This window comes from Adiantum capillus-veneris, chromosome 21 (assembly GCF_014529385.1).
Source record: "Adiantum capillus-veneris isolate H3 chromosome 21, ASM1452938v2, whole genome shotgun sequence".
Lineage (NCBI taxonomy): Eukaryota > Viridiplantae > Streptophyta > Polypodiopsida > Polypodiales > Pteridaceae > Adiantum > Adiantum capillus-veneris.
Window position 1 is genome coordinate 103622811 of NC_140951.1, and position 20323 is coordinate 103643133.

Here is a 20323-nt window from a genome sequence, read left to right on the forward strand (position 1 = left end):
GTCTCATGCAGCACAAATGCAAGAGCCTATGCCTAGAGAAATTTGTTGAAATCATTATCTAGATATCCAATTCTAATGGTAATAGAATTCTATACACACCACTTAAGCTCATGAGTCCAAATCCACATTATCATTTCCCTCAAATGAACCACCCTTTACTTTATTTTGAGCCTCAAAAGTACGACGTCAATAGCCAATGGTGCAACCATCTCAATCCAGCAGAATAGGTTCACCCTCTTTTGTTATTCACATCCTTAGGTCCTTGGGCCGTAATCAAGACTATATCAATGTATATTAAGAAAGTTTAAATTTGACTTTCCATAATCTTTCCCTCGCAAGGCTGGCATGTCTACAAACTCTAACACTGACACTCTTTTATTTTATGGAGTATTTGAAAGCCGAAGTAGCAAGTGCTAGTTAGATAAAGCATTTCTCATTGCAAAATGCCAAACTCCCTTTTTCCTTGAAATGGTATGTAGTTGTTTTTGGAAGTCTTCTAGTTTGCCAAGGAATCTCTCTCTCTCTCTCTCTCTCTCTCTCTCTCTCTCTCTCTCTCTCTCTCTCATGTTGGTGCCTTACGTGAGGATGTAACAAATTTGTGAGAGGTACATGCCTCCTTTTGTCACATGTTGTCCTTAAGGTGGTGAGAGAGTAACAATGGATGTAGTGAGCTTCCAACTCCTCTATATCCATCATTCCCTTCCATTTTGGGGCTATCCAAGGCCCATCTTTACAAAAAAACAAGGTTTTAGCGTATGTGCCCTTACTTATTTTCAAATTATTTCGATCAAGAAAAAATATTTGGTGCCCTCTGTAAGACACCCCTCCCCCACCGCTTCTCTCTCTCTCTCTCTCTCTCTCTCTCTCTCTCTCTCTTACACACACACATGCACACACACACGTACCCTTCTAATTTGGGAATGTTCAAGGCTGGTGTTCAATAAAAACTGGGTTTTAGTATATTTTTTAATGGTCTAAAGTTGCAAAATTTTAGCTTCATTCCAAGTTTGCCTTGAAGTAAACCGCTAAAATTTTGCTACTGTACATACGAACAATTCCTTAAATTATTAAATTTTATGGCCATTGGTCTGCAAAAACGCAGTTGAGCCACCCTCAACTACCTTTCACAAGTAAAAGTAAATTCTGTCTTAAAATAGAAAGTGAAGTCGACACCTTTTCTTTTTAACTTATCTCGTTGAAAGTTGAAAAGGTTCACAAGTTCCAAGGCTCATAGAAATGAAACATTTTGTAAAGTACTCTTTGAATTGAACCTAGACACATGGAGGTCCTCTCCTTCCTCAAAAATTTCAAGCTCCATTATATCAACTAGTATATGACCCACTTGTTGCTCCACGGCTAGATCTAGTCAAAAAAGACCATCTTTGAGGTGAAAAATACTCTCTCTCTCTCTCTCTCTCTCTCTCTCTCTCTCTCTCTCTCTCTCTCTCTCTCGTCTGCCGACTACACAGAAACCCTAAGCTCCTCTGCTCGTCTCCCCCTGGGCGAGGGCGGCCCTATGGGGGGGCGTTAATGCGTCAGCCCCGCCCAAGGCCAAAGCTCAATACAAGCCCGCTTCCTGCTGCTGCCGACCCGCCACAAAGGGACTTCAACTGCGCCCTCCTGTCGAATTCAACTGCGCCTGAGGCTTCTCTGCATACAACACAGATTTGTTGTTGCCGACGCGACTATACAACTGCCGACTACACAGAGCGTTTCTCTGCCGACTATACAGCAAGCACATTTGCTGCCGACCCTAAGGCTTCAACTTAAATTAAAAAGCCTATGTTCCCGCCTACACAGAGCACCCTTCAGGTCTCTGGTTTTCGAGCTAGGTCTCTGTTTTCAAACAGTTTTTGACTCACACCCTCAACAAGAAGGTGAACTTGTTTCAAGTTTTCAAGAGCTCTGAGAACATGTTCTCACCAAAGCCTCCAGCAAGCGAGAAGATGGCCACCAACAGCCCCAAAACATCGGGGAGAGCGCGGGCTAGCTTTGCCACTGTCCTCTTAGCTCCTAGCAAGACAGACCACATCGGACAATTGCAAGCTGCTCTCGACATGGTCATGGAAGAAAACCGCGACCTCAAAGCGCGCCTTAGCACGCTCGAGGCACGATTTGACTCCATGACTCCATGATCGGCCTCACAACAGACAAGGTGAAGGAAGTCGAAGAAAAGGTCACTCAAGCTCATACAATTGCACTCGCCAAAGTGGAAACTTGTGTGAAGACAGAATTGCGGGAACGTCAGCTTCTAGAAGAGAATTCCCTCAAGCTTCGCATTGGAGGGCTGCCCCAAGCATGGGATGAGTGCCAACAAGACTTCTGCAAGTTAATCGACCTCCTCAACGAAACTCTTAAACCGGTCCATATCGACTACGATCCGGTGGAATGTATCGTCAACAAGTTCAACACCAAGCGCACACCTAGTGGACATGCCATTCTTGAGTTCAAAGACAAGGAGGAAAGGCTCCGATTACTCCAGCAATGGCGTCTCCTTAGAGACACCGGATTTTGGATCACCGAAGAACTCATCCCGACACAAGTCAAGCACAAAGGTGAAGAGTTGAAAAAAGTGCATGAAGTACGAGCCAAAGGCAATTGGGCAGTATACCGCGGAGGGAAGGCCATCATTCAAGAGTTTCGAACGCCTAAACTGGCCCCTACCCCATAGGACCTCTCCTTAGGATTTTATTTTTCTTTTGATGGACCCTCAGTCCTTAACTGATATGTATCGATTGCCCGCACTTAGAAGAACTGGTTGTAATGTTTTGTTTTTGGTCCCATGGGTCATATCTGACCTCCGTGGACGATAATTCAATCTATCTCTCTATCTATCTCTCTCTCTCTCTCTCTCTCTCTCTCTCTCTCTCTCTCTCTCTCTCTCTCTCTCTCTCTCTCTCTCTCTACATCACTATCCAAGCATGGCTACACCTTGGGAAGCAACTATATAAGTGATGGTTTTTGTGTATAAACGACCTTAGTTTAAGAGTCTTATGAATCTCTCTCTCTCTCTCTCTCTCTCTCTCTCTCTCTCTCTCTCTCTCTCTCTCTCTCTCTCTCTCTCTCATTCTCTCTCATTTTAAGACTCCAAATTCCAACTCATCCCATAGATATTAAGGCCTCTTGTGATTATTTCTTTAATGTGAAAATTTACTCTAAAAATTTCTCTTCTAATGGGTGTGTGTGTGTGTGTGTGTGTGTGTGAGTTTTGGGGGGCGGGGGGGCGACAAGTTGTTTATGAGTAAGAAGAGGAAAGTTGTGAGCTGTGGATTCGTTATCTAAGTTCCCACTTGAGTAGAACGTATGAGCTCAAGACCCATTGCATAGAACTTAGAGGTCTCTTGAGATAGTTCCAACACCATTGAGAACTTCTCTTCGCAGTTTCTTCATCTTCTTCTCTACATATTGATATGTTTAGAGACATGATTGAGCACATGAGCATCAAAATTAGAGGAATTACTAAGAGATGTCATCAGCTAGGGAAAATGTATTTTTCTAGTTTTGCTCATCTCTCTCTTTTTTAAAACAAAAAAAATTATTTTGGAATATTTTGTTTTGTTCTACAGTGCATGGCTCTCTCTCTCTCTCTCTCTCTCTCTCTCTCTCTCTCTCTCAGAAAATGTGCCATAGGAGGAGGCAAGTCCCTCAAGAAAATAGGGATGCGTGACCTATGAGACTGAGTTACAATTGAAAATATGCTTTTGGAAACTTAATGGATATCCATGGAATGCGGGGGTTGGCATTGGTGAACTTACAAGCAAAGCCGATATTGTACTTGTTGTTAAAACTTGGGAGCATGATACACAAAGGATTAATAGCTTGGAGGATTACAATGTACATTCATTGATGTGGTCAAAGAATCTCAAGCAACGAAGAGGGCAAGGAGGGGTAGCATGCATGGTTAAGAAAGGAGTGGAAGATTTTGTATCAATTGTGACACCAAAAAGAGCACCCATTTTTGTAGCCGGTTGCTACATTCTTCATTGTGATTCCCCCTTTTATGCTTTCATGGATAGAGATCAGCCATTTTTTGATTTAGAAGAGGACATTGCTTCTTTCAAAGGCGAAGGTGATGTTATTGTATTTGGGGATATGAATGCTCGCACAAAAACATTGCAACATGATACTCAACAATTTGATATCCCTTACATTTGAGGGAGTTGGAGGAAGCTTACTTGTATGATCGTATATCAATAGATGAGAAAGAGCTGGATCATTATGGAAAGTTACTTTTACACATGTGTAATAGCACGTGTATGCTCATTGCCAGTGGTGTATATTTGTGGAGTGGAACCAATGGATTTACATGTAGGAGACATAATGTGGACAGAGTGATTGGCTATATGCTACTCTTTGAAGCCATCATGTATTTCATAAAGAGTTTTATCTTTGGCCAATGGACCTCGGAATCTAACCATTGGACCTTATGTATTGACCTTTCATGTGGACAAGCAACTAAGCATGATAATCTCAGCCAAAGGAAAGAGAAATTATCACTATGTATGGATTTCAAACGGGCACCAATGTACATTGAAATGGTTAAGCAAAAGTTATGGATGACAAAGATTCAATATGATGCACCACTGGAAACTAAATGGGAAGCTTTCAAGAAAGTTACTTGTCCTTGTGCTGAAGAATGCTTTTCCATAAAGCATCTCCATGGTATCAACAAAGATAGATCACGCAAAAGGTTGTTTGATAAATGTTAACCCTCGTGGCTCACAGACACCCTATCGTCTACGACGGACACTGTAACCGTATTATTTATTTAAGTAGAGTCAGGCACCGGGCTTGTCGGTCCAATAGGGAAAGGTAGAGTGATCGCCGATGAGAGGCGCACTCTAACACGAACATGCTAGGGTTAGTTGGCTAAGCATGGGCGCCCAAGTGTGAATGGGGTGAGCTCACATAAAAGCCAATTAAACCTAAAATTGAGTCATTCTCTCATTGTGCAATAGAAGCTGCTCTTGCTCCATCTCCACCTTCTCCTTCACCATCTCCTTGTGTGTGTGCGTGTGAGAGAGAGAGAGAGAGAGTGTGAGAGCGTGTGTGCGATCGAGCGTTGCGGTGGCACGACGGCGGCGAGGCAGTTGAGCGCGGCGTAGCGACGTCTCCCTCTTCTTTGCGGCAAGGAATCCTCTACGGCAGGAGCATAAGGCGGTGAGTGACACACCATTGCCCTCTTTGAGCTTACTAGTTAAACTAGTTGTGTGCTTGGAGCCGTCTGCGGCTCGTACATGGTGTATCGGCAGGTCCCTTGCTTTGACAGTGCGGCAAGGAGCGCACATTTTTGGCGCCGCTGCCGGGGAATAGCCCTGCACTAAGCCCAAGAGGCACTTTGTGCGTCTTGTATGAGTGGTTTGCAGTAGGAAAGAAGAGGGAGAGGAAGGCGTATTTTTTCTGCAAGTTGTTAATTCTGTTTTTCTGTTGGGCACAGTTTGCATTTTCTGTTTTTCTGTTTGCACACAGTTAGCATTAGTCACAGAGTTAGCATTTCTTGCGTTTTTTTGCATTTTCTGTGTTTTCACTGCACAGTTCTGTCAAGTTTCAATTTTTGCATTTTTTGTGTTTTCTGTGTTTTCTGGTTTGTGCATAGTTAGGCGCACAGTTAGTTAATTAAGTAGGTTCGTAATTAGGTGAACCACTGATTAGCAGGTCAGTAGGTAGGTGGGACAGTAAATAGTTAGGTGAGGTCAACACGCACCAAAACGCGTACCAAATAATATCTCAAAAAAAAAAAACCGAAAAATAAAAACGTGAGCGAGGGGGAGGTTAGATTTTCGAAAATAAAAAACGTGAGTTATAAAAACAGACGGGTTGGTTTGTATAAAAGTTAGATCGGGATCGTTTCCCCAAGCCCAAGCCTAGGCCCAGGCCCAGGCCTCAGTCCTCAGTCTTAGGATATATACTAGAATCACTCTTATATATATACCCTACCTCCTCAAGAGGGAATGAGAGCATGTGGGACAAGTCCTCCACTCTCCTCCCTTCTCTTCCCACTTGCACCTTTAGACTTGCTATTTGGAGCCTAGTTCCCCAGCTAGGAAAAGACTGTTTCGGGATTTTCTGGAGCAAAATAGAACCAAACAGTGGGCTGTAAAGCACAGCGCATCCCTCCTAGCAATACGTTTGTTTCGAGCTATCACACGGCCCATTCCACGACACGCTCTAAAAAATCTAGCAAAAAAACAAACAAAAAACACGCTAAAAACTAGTCACAAGGCCTCCTAGAGCAGCTTTTTGACACCTTAGGGTATCAAAAGCACATGCACTTACGCTCTGGGAGGGTGCTAGAACACGAGCATATTGAGGGTGCCTTTGTTCATACAGACACCCATTACCCATCCACAATAGGCTCTAGACCCTCAACGGGGACACAAGGTAGCACCACCCAAGACCCTAAAATAGCCGCTAGTGATTCCTCCTCCGACTCAGAAATCATGGAAGCATACCCTACCCAAAACACTGAGAGAGAAGGCCATGCACCTCCCGAAGCTCCACAGCCTAGTACTAGTATGTTTAGCCGTTTCATGGAAACATTAGGTAGAGCTACTCGCTCGGAACCTGATGCAAATGAAGCACACGAAGGGGGTGGGGAAGTGGACTCTCCTTTCACATCGCACGTGGACCCCACACCCCCAAAGAGTGTTCATGTGGATATCCTGCCAACTTCTTGCCAAGAAGGCCTTGTTGAGCTGCCTCCTTCAGAAGTTCCCTCTAGAGTACCGTTGGTGACAAGTAAAACCACGGGGAGCAACATTGCTTCTACCTCACAAGAAACCGTTAACACGTCGACTCTAGAAGGATTGTTCATTAATGATCATTGGACATACGAACTCCACACTGAGGTGTTGACGGATCTACACTCTGGCCACGCCTACCATGTAGGATGGATAGAGATTGTACAATCCACCTCTAGTGCCACGAGCATCGAAGATCAACAAAAAATGATCTGTAATGTTATCCATGGCATTATTCAATCAGAAAGGCAAAACCGAGGGGTAAATATACTCTCAACTGGCCCCATGAGATTTCTGGATACGAGCAAGGCTCAACAGCCTACTCTATCACAAATGGAGACTCCTCTAATGAGCCCCATGGACCCATCTTACATCATTTCACCTGGGGTCTCTATGCAATCTGAGCCTCCGAGCGACAACTTTAGCTTCCCTAACTTGGCTCAACCCTCTATTAAGGAAAACGCAGTGCTCACTCCAGGGATAAGCCTGACAGAGAATGTACCGATGACATCTACGGTTAGCGCAGTGCCACTACCTAGTGTCGTAGTACCTAATATGGGGCCTCGACCGTATGTGCCTCTAGCCCCTTATGCACACATGGCCCCCACACCTCCAATTGTACCACTTGTTTATGCTCCTCGAGTGCCGCTCCCTAGCCCTTATCCGAGTGGACCTATGCCCGGTTATGTTCCATATCCTGCATCATCCACACATATGCCAAGACCGGTACCCGTCCCTCTCCCACATATGATTCCAAGAGTACCTCCACCGGCCCTGCCTCCTCACATAGGTGACTTGGCAGCGTTTGCTCAAACCATAGGTCGATCTATCGCGGAAAATATGTGTCATGCATCTGATAGAGAGCCTAGAAGTAAGGCAGTACAAATTGCCAAACTCACACAAAAATTCAATGGGGACGAAGATTCTAGAAAACACATTGAAGTGTTTGAACAAGTATGTGATTCCTTAGGGGAACGCAATGAACTACATAAGTGCAATGCCTTAAGCTTGACATTAAGTGGGAAGGCTGGAGATTGGTATAGAACCCTAAGGGTGGACGAGAAAACAATCTACCCTACCCTTCGAAGGTTGTTTCTAAAGGAGTACATACGAGAAGGTGTGCTTTGGGATGTAGCATCTCAGCTACAGAAGGCCGAACGTAAGGAAGGAGAGTCAGTAAGGGACTTCATTAGTCGTCTAAAGCACTTAAACTCTCGCTGCCCTGTAAATGAGCGCTTCAACAATAACCAACTGCTTGATCGATTCATTCGAGGGTTGAGGAATGAAGGAATCTATAATGGACTAGTGATTAGAGGTATCACAACCTGGGAAGATGTCACTGCCAATGCAATCCAATTAGAGGACAACTTGATGATAGCAGGCATGAGGGTGTCTACTGACACGAGATCCACTAGCTCACAAGCCATTGAGTATGAACCCATGACTGCAAAGCCCATTTCCAATGAGCAAAAGGTATTTGAGACATTCTTGACAGACCTCACCAAGGCAATCCAAGAGTCTCTTAAGGATAATCGACCCCCTCAAAATAGTCACATGTATCCAAGAAGGGAGCAACAATGGTGTTCCATTTTCTTAGGTCCACATAGCACTAGTGAGTGCCCTACGTTTAGAGTAAAATTTAATGGAACTTGCAACGCATGTGGTAGGTATGGTCACCAAGCTAAGGATTGTTTAATGATCAAACGTATTATGGAAAATAGACCACCTGTAGCCTGGACGGATGCACCTCGAGCTCCTGTATTGATGCCTGCTCCACCTGTTGAGCAACTACCGCAACACATGGTCGCTAGATCCCAAAATGTTGTACAAGCTACACCGCTACCACCTCCTGTGCTAGGACCGCAGCCCCCGCATCCAAGAGTCGCCCCTATGAACCAAGTGGGTTGCGAGCCATCAAATGCTTATGCAGATGGCTGTGAGGAGGAAATAAACACTAGTATTGCCTACGGACTTGATACATTGGAAGAATGTCCTATATACTACATGGAAGATTGTGGGGGGCAAGTCAAGCCAGTTTATCAAGCTGCTGCTCTCGCATCCAGAGGTCAAAATATCAACACCCAGGCTAGGAGGCCACCTCTTCAATGCTACGAGTGTGGTGGACCACATCGAGCAGCGGAGTGCCCTATTAGGCTGCAAAAGAATGCTGCACAGATGCAAATGAATCAAAGGAGCATGTCTGCAATGCCAATACTCACATGTAATCGTTGTGGCATAGATCACTTGATTGCCCAATGCCCCTATAACCCAAATGCGCCTAAAATCACACCCCTAAATTTGGTCGAAATTGCTAGTGTGACATCGCCAATACCACCCGTCGCACCCGCTTATGCGATTACACGGTCCATGCTTCAAGGGCCAGGCCATATCCTCGAAGAGAGAGATACCGCGTCAGTTATCCAAGCAAAGAAAAAGAAGACACGAAGGAAGAGGTCGAAGAATACGGGAAATTCAAAGCCAAGTTCCAAAACAAACATAGGAACAGGAGATGACCCCGTGTATATGAATGACCTCGAGGATGATTCAGATTCAATCGAGACAATGGAAACTAGAACCAATACCACAAAGGGAAAGACTGACAAAGAAAACCGTTACATGGAACCAAATGAAAACCGAATAAGAGAAAACCATAAAGAGCCTTTGAAAACACCACAAGTGTTTCCAAATCCAATCCAAGACCCCCAAGATAAACCGCAAGGGCAAAAAGGGAAGAATCGTAAAAAGAAGATTGGGACGTACCCAAACCCAGTAGACAAGATTGAGCAGGTGAAACATCTAAGAGGTTTAGTGGAGGAGACTCAAAGGAAACTAGAACCAGAACCCATGCATGTCAAAATTCATGACACAATGTTTCCCACGCAAGTTCATCCACCCCACATGAACCATAGACCGTTAGCCATATCTAGTATCATCCAAGAAGGGAGTGAGGATGGGACATCAAAAAGTGAGCATACACCTTTCTTGTTGGAAAGGATGTTTAACGAAGGAATACCTGATCCCATTGAGGAATATGAGATTCCATCCTCACCAGTTCCTAGTCAAGGACCTACACCCTGCAAAATGCCAATGAATGTTGCCAAACTAGTGGACTTCATGTCTTCTGAGGTCCGAACCACGATCATAGCAAAGCTGTATGGAGATCCTGAGTTATTCCTTGCACTTTGAGCATTCTATAACGGAGAGCTACGAACGGGATTACCGCAGTTTGCGCAACCAAATCGGCCTGACTCGATTATGATTGATGAGGAAAATCATGTGCAATCACTTGACTTAGATGGACACGAGTCTATGATCGAGGTACCCATTAACGAATTAGGGCACTATTTTCAAGGCGACGAGTCTAATGCGACCCTACCCATCGCTACCAAGGGATTAACTATAAAGGGATTTCTTGATGGTGGTGCGGGAGTTAGCATCGTTACAAAAGATTGTTGGGAATCCATGGGAAAACCCCGCCTCAGTGTTACTAACATTGTGGTAAAGATGGAAAATGGTACCATAGCCAAACCTATGGGGATGCTCAAGGATCTTAAGATCAAAGCTCTAGGACACAAGGTACGGCATACATTCATTGTAATGGATTTCTCTAAACACCTTATGTCATATGAAATGATTTTAGGACGACCATTCATGAGGGAAGCACAAATGGTTCATGATTGGTCTAAAAATCATGTCTATTTGCAATTCCAAGACTCTATCCTTAGAGTGGATTTGGTGACTGGTAAGGTACACCCCTTAGGGAGCAAAACCATTATTGATCATCGCTCTGACACCACAGTTCACTCGGCCCCACTACAATATTGTTACACTTGTAAGAAGGATACAGACATTGGCCAAGATTCTCCTTACATGGATGTGTTACCGGGTATGACGGAATCGGACAACGTAGACTGGGTACACCTAGCTGCAACCATAGATACCTGGGGAAATAGAGGAACCACTTGGGTCACACCAGAGGGGGAAGAGGTACCACAAATTGCACCTCTGAACATGATAAGTGCCATACATGCATCTTCTAAGGGCAAGGCAATTGTGGACCAATCTGACAGTGACACCGATAGCTCAATAGAAGACTTTGACCAACACGACTTGGACACTGACTCCCAGAGTGAAACGGATTCTGAATCTCATGAATTAGAGAGTGGAGCAAGTTCAGAGTCAAAACATTTGGAAGGACCGAGCACATCAACCGATGATAGCTCCCTCGAGAGTGAAGAGGACACCAACGAGGACTCCTTTAGTGAGCCAGATCTAAATGCAAATCAAAAGCAGGTCTCAAATAAGAAAAAGAAAAACCTTAAGAGGCGTCGATATCGAGCCAATGTACGTGCTAGGATAAAAAAGAAGAGATCCTCAGCAGAATGGCTCAGTTATATAGGGGCATGTGATGCTCATCGAAAATTGGTAGACAATTGGGGTGAATATCTCCAAAATGTTATGTGGTGTAGACCACGACCCCATGACATAGCCCAATTAGAGATCATAGACAAGCCAAAGTTGAGCCGCACTGCAAGGAGGCGTCAAAACCAAGAGTTAGCTCGACAACACAAGAAAGCAGAAATGGAAGCACAAACCAAAGCACAACCAAAATCCACAGACTTGCATCCTGCAACAGAACATTTCAAATCTTACACCACAGGGGAAGCAAAGGTTGTGTACACAAAAGCCCAAAGAATACCTATCGATGGGAATAATGGAATCTATGATGGTCCGGCAATAGTTAAAGAAATAGAATTAGCTGACCCTAGTGAAGAATCAAAACCTGTTTTTATTGCCCAAGACCTCACAGAAGTTGAAGAGGCGGTCCTCAAAGAGCTTCTCAAGGAATTCAAGGACGTATTCGCTTGGACATACCATGATATGAAAGGTGTTCCACCTTCTGTGGTCCAACATACAATCCTTATGATTAGCACTGCGAAGCCCGTACAACAAAGACCCTACCCGATGAATCCTAAGTACACAAAGATCATTCAAGAAGAACTAGAAAAGCTTATCAAATGTGGGTTCATATATCCTATTGAACACTCTGAATGGGTGTCTCCAATAGTTATCGTGCCAAAAAAGAATGGGAAACTCAGGGTGTGCGTGGACCTCAAAAAAGTTAATGCAGCTACTAGAAGAGACCATTACCCCCTACCATATTCCGAACATGTACTCGAAAGAGTTGCAGGCAAGGAAGCTTATAGCTTTCTAGATGGGTACTCAGGCTACAACCAAATCACGATAGCGCTAGAGGACCAAGCTAAAACAGCCTTCATCACAGAATTTGGCGTGTTTGCATTCCGTGTGATGGCTTTTGGCTTAACAAATGCCCCTGACATTCCAACGATTAATAAACACTGCTTTTAAAGAATATTTGAGAGAGTTTTGTGAAGCTTTCTTAGACGACCTTTGTGTTTACTCTTCTTGGAAAGAACATCTATCATGTATGCGGAAGGTGTTTGAAAAGTGTAGGTTATATCGTATCTCATTGAACCCGTTCAAATGCCAATTTTGGGTCAAGCATGGAGTTATTTTAGGGCATATAGTATCCAAGAATGGTATCTCAACTGATGAGAGCAAAATTAAAGTGATTCTAGAGTTACCACCACCAACCAATTACAAGGGAGTTCAAAGGTTCATGGGACACGTGGGTTATTATCGACGGTTTATTTTATTTTTCGCTGAGATAGCACGTCCTTTGTACAAGCTTCTCATTGAATTTAAATGGACTGAAGAGTGTGACCAGGCCTATGAACAATTGAAGAAAACACTAGCAAGTGCTCCGATTTTAAGGACACCTAACTGGGATGTCATTTTCCATGTGCATATTGATGCATCAAACTTTGCTATTGGGTGTGTTCTCACTCAACCAGGAGAACATAAATTGGACTATCCCATTAGCTTTGCAAGCCGTCAATTGAACGATGCTGAAAGGAACTACACCACTACAGAGCGAGAAGGTTTGGCAATGGTTTATGCAGTAAAGAAATTTCGCTACTACCTTCTGGCAAACAAGTTTGTATTTTATGTGGACCATCAAGCGTTGTTGTATCTGGTAAACAAGCCATGCTCCACAGGAAGAATCACACGATGGTTGTTAATTCTTCTGGAGTTTGATTTCACGATTGTAGTGAGACCCGGTAAAAGGCACGTCATGGCTGATCATTTGTCTCGCATACCCAATGGTGAAGCCCCTACAGGAGTTGATGATGAATTACCCGATACTTCCCTATTCATAGTTGAGACTATGCCTGAATGGAGTGAGAACATTGTTAACTTTTTAGTTAATGGTTTTCCACCCAAGGAACTTCGTAAGGATATCGCTCGAAGGCTAGTAAAAGAATGTGAACCCTATTGTTTGATTGCCAGAACTCTGTATAGATTAGGCAAGGATGATATTCTTAGGCGTTGTGCCCGCGAGGATGAATATTTGTATATCTTGCAAGAAGCACATATGGGCATAGCAGGAGGACATTTTTCAGGAGACCTGACTGCTAGAAAGGTGCTGCAATCAGGCTATTGGTGGCCAACTTTATTTAAGGATGCATCACTTTTTACAAAAGGGTGTGATGAGTGCCAACGTTACAAGACCACACAGCGCAAAGACAGAATGCCCTTACATCCTATTAAAGTAACCCAACCATTTGAAAAATGGGGCTTAGACTTTGTAGGTCCAATTAGTCCCGCAGCTCGCAACACTCAATCTCGATATATTCTAGTTGCTACGGACTATGTAACAAAGTGGGCTGAAGCTAAGGCTTCACAAAAAGCTGACGCGAGGACAACAGCTAAGTTTCTTTTTGAGAAAATTATCACAAGATTTGGTTGCCCTTTTGAAATTGTTAGTGATAATGGTACCCATTTTATAAATGAGGTAATAAGAGAGCTTACCACAACCTTTATGATATCCCACCATAAGTCTACACCTTATTACCCGCAAGCTAATGGACAAGCCGAGAGCACCAACAAGACTCTAATCTCTATTTTAACCAAGACGGTAGAAGCTCATCGCACTGATTGGGATTTGAAGTTGACATCTGCTCTATGGGCTTATCGTAGTGCTTATAAAGTGGCTATTAATTGTACGCCATTCAAAATGGTATACGGACAAGAAGCGGTTATGCCTTGGGAGTTTGTCATTCCTAGTCTTAGGGTAGCTTCGCAAGAAGGATGGAATGGTAACCCCTTAACCGAGCGTTTGTATATCTTAGAAAAACTAGACGAAGAGAGACAGTAGACTGTGCAAATTGCTCTTGTGGAAAAGGATAGGAGAAAGAAGTGGTTTGATCGCCATGTGAAGGACAAGGACATCAAAGTTGGTGATAAAGTCCTTATGTATGGAGTATGTAAAGAGAAGAAAAAGTTGAAATATGCTGGTAAAGGACCATATAGAGTATGTGAAATTACCCCACAAGGTGCCCTTCGTGTGGAAACTCTTGATGGAGTTGAAACCATTGGATTCCTCAATGGGAGTAAATTCAAAAGATATTATGATCCTTTAAGCCAAGAAGAACTACGGGCCATTCATCAAAAGAAGGCCGCCAAAGCACAAACCGAGTTAAACAAGATACAAGCTCAAGCTGAGGCTAAGGAGCGACAACAACGTATAAGACAAAAACGAGAGGCTAACCTTGGAGTCACAAATGCATTCCACGTGGAAATCGAAGAGGATGGGTTGGACTCTGACACACCTCTACGATACCCTATTGAGTTAAATAGTGCCTATGGAAAAGTGCTATATAACGCCTTATTGGACACGGGTGCTAAATATAATCTGCTATCCTATGGGGTGTGGTGTCAGTTAGGGAAGCCACCTCTATCTAAGAGTATTATCCAAGTCAAGGGTGTCAACAAGAAAAAAACTACGGTTTTTGGAATCTGGCACACTTCTGTCAGTTATGACAATGGACTTGTAGCTCAAGACTTTTTGGTCATGCCTACTGGAACTATGGAGGGTAATATAAACCTAGGCCGCACGTGGATGATAGCCACCAAATGCACTATTGATTGGGGGACTGGGGGTGTTACAACGCAAAAACCAACTCTTAGCCCTACCACTCAAGCCATAGTCCCTGAGATATTGCCTAAGGAAATAAAACCCAAGACATTGCATGTCCAGGAGGTTGAACCATACGTCCCCATAGCCCAACTCTCTAGAGCTTCAACTGATGTAGTTGAAAGAAAGCTTGAGACACACAAGAACCATCCTAATATAGCAGAGAAAACATACAAGTGGGTCCCTAAAGCCTCTGTAGTTAGCATGGTTGATGCAAAAAAACGGAAACCTAGTAAGAACCGTCCCACTCACTCCAAGAAACGTAAAGAAACGTTGCGTTGGATTCCTAAACGACTATTGGAAGCCCAAGGATACTATGAAGGAAATGATCAAATCTGGGTGCCCAAACGTAAAGTGTACTCTTACCTGCCACCTGGCTCATGTAAACCCAATCCTGTGGCTCCAAAACAAATTGAAAATCGTGGAAAGGAAAAAATCATGGAATGTTACACACCCGATCTAGAGCTAGTTTGGGTACCAAAGAAAGAACGATTTGTTCCACCTAGCTCAGGAACAGGGAAATCAAATGAAGCTTCTTGCTCTTCATGTAGTTCCTATACGCAAATAGAAGCTTCGACACAACCTCCACCTACCACTGTACATATCCATACAAGCACGAAAGAGTTTGCACCTCCCGGGGTAAGTTCACCACCTACAACAACGTTGCAAATAAAATCATGGGAGAGTACCTTACCACCCTTGCAACTAGATGAAACGCATAGGGCGGTCGAAAACTATTGGTTAAAACCTTCACCCATAACAACTTGGAACAATTGGTTTCAAAAGGTGACGACCTCATTCCAAAAGTTATGATCTACCCAAGGAAGGAGGGACTATTTGCTAACATCAATCATTCACTCGCTCCCCTCTCAACCATCCTCCCTGACCTCTCAATTCCAATCTTAGGGAATGTATATATATAGCCTTATACTCACAAAAAACAAAAATAGTAAAGAGCAAGAGCGACTAGCAACGAGAGAGCACCCTATCAGATCTTACATATAAGTCCAAATTCACCGTGTCAATTCAAGCAACACACAAAAACAACTCTTATGTTTTAAAGGCCTAACCAAATCTATCTGTCTTGTCATAAATGGCTACTTCACCACAGGCATGCACTTCTATTTTTTATGAAAGGTACCCTTTGTCTTTTCCTCAAGTGTTCTACGTTTGCTACCCTATACTTTCTTACGAATGGGATTTGATAGAGAGCCTTGCATGTGAGAGAAATTTTGAGGAGTTAGAATGGCTGATACGTCTATGGCTAACTAGTGATCCCTACCCAGTAGCGAATGTGTCTCCAATGGAACATGCTTATTCTTTTGCACAAGATGAGTATCCACGCATCGCAAGGTTCTTGATTAGCATGCTTGCACAAGAGGATGATGAAGAGGAACTAATAGAGACCGAGGAAGACTATGGCCTCACGGACAACGATTTTATTTATCTAGATGATGAGGATAGAGGCCTAGCCTTAGGGTGGCCACCCGGTTTATATAATATCCTCTTTCCTTGATTCTAAAAGGGGTGACAGATAGGTAGGTTAGGGGTCTAGATTGTGTTTTGAGTTGTTTTTTAGGAGTTTTAATTTTTCACACTGACATGCCTCCTAGAGGTATAGTGCCTGTTTTTGGATGTGTTAGGTAGGACTTATATGGATCTCCATCCACATGGCTGAGGACATCCGCTTCAACAAAATGAGCCACTCCATACCTCCAGGTGTACTACTTTCCATGATTCATGTTGGTGGATATGTGTAATTGCTAATAATGATTTTTCATTCTTTGTTTGAGTGCAATAGTTATGATTGTTATCTGCCATTATAGATGTATAAATTTGTCTTTGCTTAAGTTGATTGAACTCCAGTTTAATCTTATGGATGAGCCTGGAGATTAGGAGACCGTGACTTTAGGTTAACTCATTTACTTGACCACTAGGCCTAGCTAATAAAATTATCCGAGTATTTGAGACCTTAGGAATGTTTTAGGCAGAGAAAGGCTTGCTCACTCAAACAACAATAAACACTAGTGCGAATACCAAGGAAATGGAAGCAAAAAAAAAAAACATAAGTGCCATAAATGAAAAATCTTACGCTGGACGAGAAATCATGGCTTGAATTGGTACTTCACTCACATGTATTGTCTATGGTACTAGAGCCCTAGAGGTTCCCAGTGTGGGCGCTTTTCCTTGAGAAGCAAAAAATCCCGGACATACAAAATAAGCACACACGTCACATGATTGTGACCCAAAGTAAAAAAATATTTAAAAAAAACAATTAAAAAAAATTTAAAAGACTTCCATTGAGCTTACAGTTAACATTTCAAGCTTTTGTTTGCAGTTGTGAGAGTGAGTTGGCTAATCAAAGCTGAAAAGCATAATTAGGGAATCTTGCATTTAGATAATCTTCTTAGCTTAGCTAGTACTAGAGTAGTTGTTTTAACCTTAGTCATAACTAACTAATTGATAGACTCACCCATAAGCTCAAAACTCTTGATTAATTAATTTACTCAAAGTGCAATTTATTTGTCCTTAATGGCAGTCTAACATTTCAAAAATCTTGCATTTACTCATTTCCACATGTACTTTACATTCCCCTCATGATTTATGGCAATATAATTCCGCTTGCTAAAACAGTGACTTTGCCTTGCAGATTCAAATCTAGATGCTCTACAACATGGACATACCAAGCTTCAACTCAATAGCTTCCGAGGACGGAATCTACATCAGGAAGGGGGGCAATGTTAACCCTCGTGGCTCACGAACACCCTATCGCCTACGACGGACACTGTAACCGTATTATTTATTTAAGTAGAGTCAGGCACCGGGCTTGTCGGTCCAATAGGGAAAGGTAGAGTGATCGCCGATGAGAGGCACACTCTAACATGAACATGCTAGGGTTAGTTGGCTAAGCATGGGCGCCCAAGTGTGAATGGGGTGAGCTCACATAAAAGCCATTTAAACCTCAAATTGAGTCATTCTCTCATTGTGCAATAGAAGCTACTCTTGCTCCATCTCCACCTTCTCCTTCACCATCTCCTTGTGTGTGTGCGTGTGTGTGAGAGAAAGTGTGTGAGAGTGTGTGTGCGATCGAGCGTTGCGGCGGCACGACGGAGGGGAGGCGGTTGAGCACGGCGTAGCGGCGTCTCCCTCTTCTTCGCGGCGAGGAATCCTCTACGACAGGAGCATAAGGCGGTGAGTGACACACCATTGCCCTCTTTGAGCTTACTAGTTAAACTAGTTGTGTGCTTGGAGCCGTCTGCGGCTCGTACACGGTGTATCGGCAAGTCCCTTGCTTCGACAGTGCGGCAAGGAGCTCACAATAAAGAATATCAAAATGCTTGAAAGTCCTTGACAAATCTTGATGCAACTATGGACAAAGACAACTATTGCATACATACAAGGCATTGATTGAAAAGAAGAGAAGAAGATGGGAAGTAAAGCAACAACTTTTTCAAGTCCAAGAAAAGGCACATGCATGTGGAGGATTTTGGAGAAACTCTAGGGGCAAGCGGGTTGAGAATTTTGGTAACTTGAGTCTTGTGGATATGTACACACATTGAAGGAAATTATATGAGCAAGAAAATGCTGAAAAAGTACCATTTTATGGTTCACTCCCATGTATGTCCTCTTTTTTTACTATTGACACTATATGCGGTGGGCTTGAAAAGTTTGCCACTCGCAAAGCAGGAGATCTTCAAGGTATCAAGCCAGAGATGATCAAATGGATGAGAGATTTTACCCTTGAGTGGATGTGTTATATGTTCAACCTTGCACTTCAATATGGTATGCCTTATAATTGGAGTACTAATTGGGTTAAGCCTTTGCATAAAGGAGGGGATGTAAAGAGTGTAAACAACTACCTCACTTTAATGATTGGGTCTCTTATGGCAAAGTTGTTTGGGTGTATAATGGACATGAAATTAAGTGATTGGGCTGAAGAGAATGATGCCATAACAAGCGTGCAAAAGGACAAGCGGGTCTTTGTCGATGCCATAACACCATTGATCATCTTGTCACTCTTTGCGTTCTCATGGAGGAAAGTTGGTTGAAAGGCAAGTGATTGTATTGTTGTTTTGTGGACTTTAAGAAAGCCTTTGATATGATTCCAAGTAAAAATTTGTGGAGAAGGATGGAAGAACTCCAAGTGCCAAGTGAGTTTATGCTTGCAATTTCTTGAATCTATGAGAATATGATTTGTCAAATGCGCATGGGAAGAGAAATTTCAAAAACAATTGTAAGCACTATTGGGGTTAAACAAGGATGTCCATTGTCACCAACTTTCTTTGGTCTATGCATCGATCAACTAGAACAAATGGTACTTGACTTTATGCAAGAAAAAGTTAATGAAGAGGTTAATATTTGCAATGCGGTAATCATGCTTTTGTTGTATGCGGATGATGTAGTGCTTCTAGCACACACTTTAGAAGATGCACAAAAGCTTATGGTTTTCCTTGTTGAGAACTTTTGTTTGCATAGTGGATTGATTGTGAATGAATCCAAAACAAATGTTATGCTTGTGAAAACCAACCATAAGGCGAAGCCATGCACTGTGTAAAACAATGAGACACTTGAAGTTGTTGAGAGCTTAAGTACCTTGGTCTTGAGGTTCTGTCCAATCACAAGTGGCATGTTCTCGCATTTGAGAACATGTGTAATGCGAGAGACATCAAGTGTTGGGCTCTCAAGAAGTATCTTTTTGATGCATTGGTGACACCGGTTCTTCTTTATGGAGTTGAAGTGTGGGGCGGGATCATCTCAAAGTCTACTTGGAAAGAATTTCAGAATTTCCAAAAGCGTTTTCTTACAAACTTTCTCCAAGTTAAGACACAAACACCGTATGTGCTCCTACTTGACTCGGGATCTCTTCCAGTGGAGGTTATGGGCATGGAAAGGGTTGTTGAGTACATGATAAAGATTCGTCAAAACCCCTCACATATCAACTTCCTACAATTGCATGGGGAGCAAGCATAAAAAATCAAAGATGTATAAAAGCAAGATCTCGAGCACGGGATGGATGCAAGACATAAAGAAGTGGTTTGGGAGATGGGATGCATTATACTTGCTACATGATGCTTCAATTGACTCCCAAATGAATGAAGCTTTTTTACAACGCCAATGTATTACGGCTTGGGAGAAATCTAGTGGGTCACACTTCATATATTACACCACTCATATTGCCCCCAACTACCAAACCATGTTCTTCGCTGAAAGAGGAAACCGTACTCACACTTACATGCTTGAGCCTATCCCCTTGTCGGCAATACACACTATCGCAGCCATTTGGCTTGGTTCCCATTTCCTTCAATGTGAAATAGGGCGTTGGGGCAATGGAGAAGAATCAAATCGACTGTGCATGTTATGCTCATTGCAAGTTTGAGAGTCTGGGTGCCACACACTACTAGAGTGCTCACCTTTTGGTCACATCCGAACTTGCTTCTCTCACATTTTCGGCCATGACTCAGAACTACACACTTTCTCTCCGAGCCATAGTGTGGGATCTCCATTTCGACTTTCATCACCACAA

The 20323-nt window shown here is 43.1% G+C and overlaps 1 pseudogene; it reads left to right on the plus strand.

Moving 5' to 3' along the window:
* Positions 1 to 1913: 1913 nt before the first annotated feature.
* On the plus strand, positions 1914 to 2671 carry LOC147431460 (uncharacterized; annotated as a pseudogene).
* The last annotated feature ends 17652 nt before the right edge of the window (positions 2672 to 20323 follow it).